This window comes from Lemur catta, chromosome 7 (genome assembly GCF_020740605.2).
Source record: "Lemur catta isolate mLemCat1 chromosome 7, mLemCat1.pri, whole genome shotgun sequence".
Classification (NCBI taxonomy): Eukaryota; Metazoa; Chordata; class Mammalia; order Primates; family Lemuridae; genus Lemur; species Lemur catta.
Window position 1 is genome coordinate 88,397,470 of NC_059134.1, and position 9,393 is coordinate 88,406,862.

At 35.1% G+C, this 9,393-nt stretch overlaps 1 pseudogene; it reads left to right on the plus strand.

Annotated features, from left to right (window-relative positions):
- The first annotated feature begins 7,445 nt into the window (after positions 1–7,445).
- Positions 7,446–8,152, plus strand: LOC123642092 (annotated as a pseudogene).
- Positions 8,153–9,393: the final 1,241 nt, after the last annotated feature.

Below are 9,393 nucleotides of genomic sequence, written 5' to 3' on the forward strand. Positions count from 1 at the left end.
TCAGGATGTGTGAATCCTCCAACTTTGTTCTTTTTCAAGTTTGTTTTTGCTATTCTGGGTAGCTAGAAAGTACATATTAATTTTGGGGTCAGCTTGTCAATTTCTGCAGAGAAGCCAGGTGGAATTTTGATGGGGATAGCATTGAATTTATGCATCCATTTGAGAATTGTTTTTACCTTAACTATATTATGTTTTCTTATCCATGAAAAATGTTTTATAGCTTCACAATATAAGCTTTGGACTTTGTCAAATTTATTTCCAAGAATTTAATTGTTGATATTATTTTTAAATAATTTTTTCTTAGTTTTATATTCATATTGTTCATTGCAAGTGTTTAGAAACACAATCAATTTTTACTCATTACTCGTGTATCCTGAGAATATGTTTAACTTGATTATTAATTCTAATAATTTTTAGTAGATTCTGTGGGATTTTCCATGTATAAGATTATACTATCTACAGGTATGGTTTTACTCTTCTTCTTTTCTATCTTCTTGCATATTGTTTCTTTTTCTTTCCTAATTACCCTAGATAGAACCTACAGGGTGATATTGAATGGAAGTGGGAAGAGTAGACATTTTTTTTTTTTTTTTTTTTGAGGCAGAGTCTCACTCTGTTGCCCAGGCTAGAGTGAGTGCCGTGGTGTCAGCCTAGCTCACAGCAACCTCAAACTCCTGAGCTTAAACGATCCTACTGCCTCAGCCTCCTGAGTAGCTGGGACTACAGGCATGCACCACCATGCCTGGCTAATTTTTTCTATATACATTTTAGTTGGCCAGATCATTTCTTTCTATTTTTAGTAGAGACGGGGTCTCAGTCTTGCTCAGGCTGGTCTCGAACTCCTGACCTCGAGCGATCCACCCGCCTCGGCCTCCCAGCGTGCTAGGATTACAGGCGTGAGCCACCGTGTCCGACCAGAGTAGACATTTTGTACTAGTTTTGATTTTAGGGAGTACGTTCAGTTTTTATCATTACATATGATATTATTTCTGTGTTTTTTATTAATGCTTTTTATCAGGCTGAGGAAATTTCCTTCTATTCCCAGATTATTGAATGTTTTTATCAGGAAAGGATATTGCCTTTTGTCTGCATGTACTAAGATTATCGTGTGCTTTTTTTCTCTTATTTTTTTCATATGTTGTATTTCCTTCAATGCTTATCATACATTATACTAACCTTGCATTCCTGGAGTGAGTCCCATTTGGTCATGATGTATACTTCTTCCACATGTTCCTAGATTCAGTTTGCTGTAGTTTGTTGAGGATTTTTGCATCTATAATCATAAAGATACTGGTCTATTGTTTTCTTTCCATATGATGTCTTTGTCTGGTTCTTACATGAGGACACTACTGGCCTCACAGAATGAGTTAAGAATTGTTCCCTTCTCTTTTAATTTTTGCAAGAGTTTTTGAAAAAAGTGTTATTAATTCTTGTTTAAATGTTTGGCAAAATTCACCAGTGAACCAACTGAATATGGCCTTTTTGTATGTGTATGTGTAGTGTTTTGAATACTATTGAAATTGTTTTACTTGTCAAAGATCAGTTCAGATTTTCTATTTCTTCTTGAGTCAGTTTTAGGAGATTATGTGTGTCTAGGAATGTGCCCATTTCATCAAAATTGTCTCATTTGTTTGTCACACAGTTTTTATGAGTTTCCTAAGGCCTAGATTACCACAAAGTCAGTGGCTTAAAAGAACAGAGATCCCTTCTCTCACAGTTCTGGAGAAAGATGTCCACAATCAAGTTGTCAGCAGGGCCACACTCAGTCTCCAGAGGCTTTGTGGGAGATTATGTGCCTTGACTCTTTCAGCTTCTAGTGGCTGCTGGAATTCCGTGGCTTATGGCTGTATATTTCCAGTTTCTACATCCATCTTCCCATGACCTTCTCTTTTCTGTCTTCCTTTCTGTCTTTTATAAGGACGTCTGAGCTCATTTCAAAATCTTTAATTACATCTGTGAAGACTCTTTTTTCAAATGAGATCACATTCACAGGTTCTGAAGTTTAGTGTGTGGAACTACAGTATTTTTTGTGGGGGCAACCATTCAACCCACTGCATTTCTGTTCATGGTATTCATAGTAACACCAGTAGTAATGCTTCCAACTTTCATTCCTAATTTGAGTATTTTGATCTCTCTTTTTTCTCTGTCAGTATACATTTGTAAATTTTCTTCATCTTTTCAAATAATCTTTGGGTTTGTTGATTGGTTTATTTTATTTTATTTCTATGGCTTACTAAGTTCTTCTCTGATTTCTGTTTAGTTTAGTTTTCTCTTCTTTCTACGATTTTAAGGCAGGTTAATCTAAATATCTTAGGTTATTTTCTTGAGGTCTTTTTTAATACAGCAGTCACAGATGTAAATTTCTCTGTAATCACTACTATAACTACATCTCATAAGTTTTGGTAGGTTGCATGTTCAGTCACCTCAAAATATTTCATATTATTGCTTCTTTGATCCTATGATTATTTAGGAGTATGTTGTTCAGTTTCCACGTATTTGTAAATTTCCCATATTTCCTTCCTTATTGATTTATAATTTTATTTTATTATATTCAGAGAACATACTTTACTGCGTAAAGTTTCAAATTTTGTAAATTTATTGAGGATTGTTATGCAATTAGAATTTGGTCTATCAAGAAAAATATTTTTTGTGCACTTGAGAAGAATATGCATTCTGATTCCAATAGATGTTTGTTAGTCCTCTAAGCTTTATAGTGTTATTCAAGTCTTCTTTTTTCTTATTTATCCTCTGCAATATTCATTATTGAAAGTGGGATATTGAAGTCTTTATTATTGTTCAAATGTCTGTTCTCCCTCCAATCTGTTGAAGATAGCTTTATGTATTGTGTAGTCTATTTTTGGATGCATATATATTTGTAATTGTTATATATTTCTGATGGATTGATACATTTATCATTACAAAAGTCACTCTTTCTCTTAGTTGCATTTCTTATTTTAAAGTCTACTTTGTCTGATATTAACATAGCTACTCTAACATCACATCATATATCTTTTCTCACATTTGCATGATATATCTTTTTCCATTCTTTTACCCTCTACCTATCCATATTTTTTAAACTAAGATGTGCCTCCTGTAGACAGCACAGAACTGGATCTTGTTTTTTACCCAGTCTGGCAATCTGTACCTTTTGATTGAATTGTTCAATCTATGTACTTTGGATATAATTATTGATATCAATGAATTTATGTCTGCCATTTTACTTTTTGTGTTCTGTATGTCTTGTACCTTTTTCAGTTGTCTATTTTTCATTATTTTCTTTAGCATTGAATATTTTCTATTAATAGTGTAATATTTGAAATCCTTTAGTGATTTTTAACTGTAATTTTAAATTTGTATTACTGTTTGTTCTAGGACTTATCATGTACATCTTCATTTCTGATGATACAACTGAGATATATACTAACATAATTCCAGTGAGAATAGAAATGCAATACCTGTATATCTCTATCTCTTCTTCTGCCATTTGAGCTATTATTGTTAAACGTATTACATTGATATATGCTACAAAGATAATGTATTTTTGTAATTATTAATTTATACAATTTTGTATCTTTTAATTAAGCTAGGAGAAGAAAGAAAGAAAAGCAAACATTTATTTATAGAGATTCTTCATACTAACATTTTTTATTTGTTATTAAAAGGAGCAAAATCATTCTACCTTGAAAATTAGAAATAACTATGAACAAACAAATGGTGAACTGATCCCTGGGGGATGAAACTAGACAAAAGTGCTTAAGCGGAGTTTGAAAATGTTGAGAAAGTGGCTACACAAATGACAAAAAAAAATTAATATTTAGTTTTTACATTGTCTAAAAGAGTAGTTTGCATTTTTAGATACAGAAATAAAAATAAACTAACAAAATCAAAATTCACAAAGTAATCAAGTTCTGTCTTTTTAATATAAATCTTCTTTTGAGATGGTAAGGGCACACAGTAGGAAAAAAACAGCATGAGGTGAATAGAAATGTGTAATAAGATAAAGAAAAAAAAGAGAGGATAGGAAAAATTATTTGAGAAGGTAAAATTAATCATGGCTTACCCAGCCTAAGAAAGACCATTTTAAAATGTAGGCTTCTGTTTGACAGTGGCCCTTTTTCTCTGTGAGGAATGGCCTTTAGAAACCCATCGAAGTTTAAGCCATCATCTGAAGATGAGAAGCACTTTTTTATTTCTTATTACTCATTTCACCTTCACTCCTCACCACCCTTAGTGGGAGGAGGTGATACTTTGCAAGGTTTGCCATGGTCACGTGTCCTTTGTGGGCACATATACAAGGATCAGTGAAAGACAATCAATAAATTCACATAGCTATGTGGTATTACAATAGCCAAAACTGGAAAGGTTGATTTAAATTTACTAAGATTACTTTTTTGGTGGCCACGTTTAAATCAAACACATGTTCACAGAGATGGCTTATGTTTGGAACCAGGCATTATTTAAAACTGAGACTGATAATCACACTAAGCTTGTATTTACCATCAGCTATTGACTAAATGTTTGTGTTTCCCTAAAATTCATGTGTCTAAGCCCTAATACCCAAGGTGATGGTTTTTGGAGGTGAGGCCTTCAGGAAGTAATTAGGTTGTGAGCACAGAGCCTTCTTGAATGTGGTTAGTGCACATGTAAGAAGAGACACAAGAGAAATGAATCTTCTCTCTGCCATGCGAGGCCACAGCAACAAAGTAGCCATCTGAAAACCAGAAAGACATCCTTCCCTAGAACCTAAACAGCCGGCCTCATGATCTTGAACCTCAGACTCAGCTTCTGGGACTGTGAGAAATAAATCTCTCTTAAGTCACACAGTCTGTGGTATTCTCTTACCACAGACCAAGGTGACCAAGACGCCATCTACAATGGTCCACACAATGTGGCGAGAACATAAATACAGATGACAATTCACTGGGCTGGTTACGTGTGCATAAAATGTGAACTTCTCCATGTGTGTGCATTCCCTCTTTTAAAATAAATGATGGTACACTGAGAGGTTGGAATATATTGATTAAAAGTTCATATAATCAGGACAGAAAATGATAAAGTCTTCCAAGACAAGAGCCATTTCTTATCCATCATATTCTAAACATGAAGCAAAGAACGGGAAAAATGTGGGCACTAAATAATTCAGTCATTAGTTTAATAGTTTATTCATTGAACAAATATTACATTTTCACTATGGCAAGCCTTCTGATCGTGGGCAAGGAGAGGAGATATAGAGCTAAGGAAATCATAAAGGAAATCACATTCTAGTGATGAGGACAGGTTTTATTGATGAATAAATGTACCATACTGAGTAAATTCAAAGAAAGGAAGGAAAGAAAATAAAGCTTGCATAAAATATTTGTAAAGAACTGATAGTTTCTTTTCATTTTATCCTTATTATCTTTACTTCAGTTTACTGAACATTTATATTATCAGTACTTTAAATGTATAGAACATTATTTAACCTCACATCCACACTCCAGGAAGATAGTAGAATAACCATTTCAAAGATGAGTGAGGCTCAAGACAGTTAATAGTCTGGCCTAGAGAACAAGTAGAACCTTGAACCCAGGTTCTGGCATCTTTTTTTATTCTCCACTTTGAAAGGCAATGTGTCTTCTCTATTGCTTAATTGGAACCTATCAGGGCTCTACTTTTATCAAGTCTTCTTCAGAAAAACCAGTTCAGTGAAAAGAATATTGCACTTGGATTTGAAAGATCTCAGCCCTATCTGGCATTGCTACTAACTAGCAGCATGCCTACCGTCACACGAAGTTCAAATGTTCAAATTCCTCATTTGGAAGGAAAAGTCTTCAGGCTTCTAGCCCACTCCCCTCAAGGGTCAGTCCTTTAGCATAGAGGGAAAAGTATGTTTTGCTTTAATTTCCTTTTGAGTTGTATATATTTCAGTGTTCAATGAGTGTACCCAAGGTCTTGAAGAGGAGCTCTTTTATCACCAGGGCCGGTGTGAAACTGCTGATCACTGTTTTCTGGACAGGACTCAGAACTTTTCTGATTGCTGCCCTTGGAGAGGTTACTACAGGGCAAGACACACTTTACTTTATTGTCTTATATCTTTATTTTCTATGATACCATTATATAAAACATACAGGTGCATAAGACTTAATTAAAGGCTTGAGAAAATAAAAAGTAATTACAGTGTAGGAGGAAAAAACTTAGAGATGCGTGGCACATAATTTTCTTAGAATATAAGGGAATGCATTTAAGAGGTTAAGCTTTAAGGAGGCAGACTCGGGAGAAGGTCAGTTTGTAAAAAAAAAAAAGAAAGAAAAAGAAAAAGAAAAAAAGAATCCTGTTTTATTCCTAATTCTTTTCATTCATATTTGTCCTTTCTCCAAAAAACTGACCTAATCTCTGCTATTTTTCTAACACACCCTCTACTCACAAAAAATGCCTCATGCCAAGCTCCATATTCCTGTTTCTCTGAATTAGAATATTTCGAATGAGATTAACCTTCTGTGGGTGTGTTGGGAGAGCTTTAGAAGGATAATTAGGGTTTTACACTTAAAGAAGAGCAAATTAATTACATTCTAAAAAGTATAGAAAAAAATCTATTCTGCCGTGATTGGATATTGCAAAATGATATAAATCATCCTCTGCGTCTAATAACCTTGGATTTTAGAACTTCTTGCCTTCACCTTTTTAAGTGGTATTGTTTATAATCCTGGTAGCTCACAATTATCACCAACTTAACGCTCTCCATGGGAATTTGCTTTACCGATTGACTTTCGAGTCCACTGGGTCAATTTTACATTTTTCAAACAGTAAGATCCAAGTCCCTTCTCATTCTGGTCTTCCCTTGGGGACAACCAAGACAGATATTTTGTAGATGTGTTTTGTGCTTGTTTCTGTGCCACCCTAACTCTCCATCCAGGGTTCTCCTCCTCCTTTGTCCACAGGTGTTCTGCTGGTCGGCATTGGAGCTGCAACAAATTCATGGCCTTCCCGATTATCTAAACTCTTAGCTCTGTTTTTCATAAAGGTCGTTGCCTGCACTTCCGGTTGTTGAAGGTTCTTAAGCAGCCCAGTTTATGACCCCAAATCTAACAAGACTCTTCCTGCAGCAAGTATTTGTAGCTGGGTTACTACCCACCTTCAGTTCTTCAGTATTCACCTTTTCTAGATAGGATAGCAATCTCTCCCTTACTGACAGTCACCATGACACTGGGTGTAGGTCTTAATGTCAACACAGTTAGAGTTTTCACACTTAGACCCTTGGTGGCAGGAAGTCCCTACATATTTAGTTGGATCCTTGTCACCTTTTATCATCCCAATCTCTCTTTCGAGATTGAGGGGTGAGGGCTGAGTCATGGTGAACTGCATGATGGCTTTACTTGGTGCCAACTCAGGATCACTGTTCCCTTGTCATACTGTTATGAAAATGTATCCAAAATGTGTAAATATTAAAAATATTAAAAATTCTGCTCCCCATCAATGGATTTCGACTTTGGGATATTCTGGTTCATCCTTGTGTGACTTCTCTTAATTCTGCCATTCTGACTTCTAGTATACGGATGCAATGGATGATTCCACATTTACAGAAACTTCCACGCACGCTACCTCTAGAGTCATTCAACTTATGCTACTATACCCCCCAGGTCCGTGTCCCACAAATTTTAGGTTTTTAACAAATGAAAGAGGAAGAAGTACAACTAAAATTAGTACTTAATTTAAAACTTCATAGAAGTGTGAAAAATAACTTTGAGTTCTATGAAGCTCATATACCTTTTTACAGTAGAAAGAGTCCAATCACACATTTAGAATACAAAGTTAGTTTTATCCACCTCTAAATATTTTGAGAGAAGAGCTTGTTGATCTGGACTGGCTAAAAGTTCACAAATTCAATGGAAATTACTCTTCTGGAGTGGTAAATTTTTGAGCCCAGAGCCGTGAGAACAGCCATTTGACCAGATATGGGTTAAAGGTACATATTTAAAACTTCATTTTAGGATATTAGATTACACACTCATTGGATGTTATGCAGATTAGCATTCAGTTCAATTTTTTACATGAGGAACAGCAAAATAAGTATACATGAGAAACTAATTTCTTCTGATTATTACATCTGGAATTCTGAAGCTCTTGCTCCAGTAACATATGGATCATCTTAATACTGCAATTTTCTCATATTTAAATAAGATAGAATATATAATGGGCTGAGTGTCAAGAGTCTCTGATGTCTGAAACTGAAAGCGTGAATGATGTGGTAACATCAACAAGGCCTGATGTGACCCTCAGACTCCCACTGAAGATCACTTCCCTACACCAAAAGAGCTTCCCGACTTCCTAGTCCTGCGTGGGTGGTTTCTCCCTCTGCCCTCTGCCCCCGCATGAACAGTTGCTGGTGCCTGGCAGCATCCTAGGGCTTGCATGCACTCACATCTTTTAATAGTTATTTCTCTTTTTCTTCTGTGTCTGGCAAACATACTGGTTTTACTTTTAATAGTGAGATAAAGTTTCCTCTTTCAATAAATTTAAATTAAAAATGAAAACTTAAGAATACTAAATAATAGTTCAAGTTGTATATGGCTATACAACAAATATTCAACAAAGGTTAATATTCAAATGAGTGTATGAATGTAGTCTTAGAGTTTTATGAAAGTCAGTATTGATGCCTAAGGAATCTAAAATAAGGATAACTGCTCATTATGTTACTTTCAAACATTTTTCAGTAAAGACCTTGGAGTGGTTAGTGAACAATGTGGCCAGTGGAAAAAATGCTCTGGCTCCAGGATTAGGCCAACCACACAGTTCAAATGCAATCTTTTTTTAAAGAGACCTTGGGCCCAAGATCCTCATTTGTAAAATAGAAATCTTACCTCATTAGATTGGAGTATGAATTAAATTACATAGTGCATATAAAGTGAAGAGTGCATAGGTGCTGCTCGTTCATTTCCCTTGACTCCTCCTAGAATATGGTATCAGCTGTTTCTATTTTCTTAATGACTTATGAACCAGAAGTAGGTCACAATTATTTACATTCCAATTATTTTTTTTGTAATGTGCTTGCAAAATAAGGAAAAGCCAAATATTAAATCTCCATATTACTGTGGCACAGAGATGCCAGTGGACACACCTGATGGAGTCAAGCAAACTATGAAGGCAGAGAAAGGCACCCTGTGGGATGTTTAAGCCCAGGCACAGCTTTTCTTGGTGCCAGTGTGAAACCCAGTGACAATAGAACTAAGACATTTGCTGATTCTGTTTCTTGTTTGTTTTTTCTTTTCTGGTGATTTAATAATTTTGTTTCTGTTTCTATTTGTGCACGGACAACAAGATACTCTGCTTTGGTAATGACAGCAATTACATATTTGATTTTATGGTCTAAACATTTCATGATCTCTGTCAAATAGATTATAGGGATCTAGCCTTTTT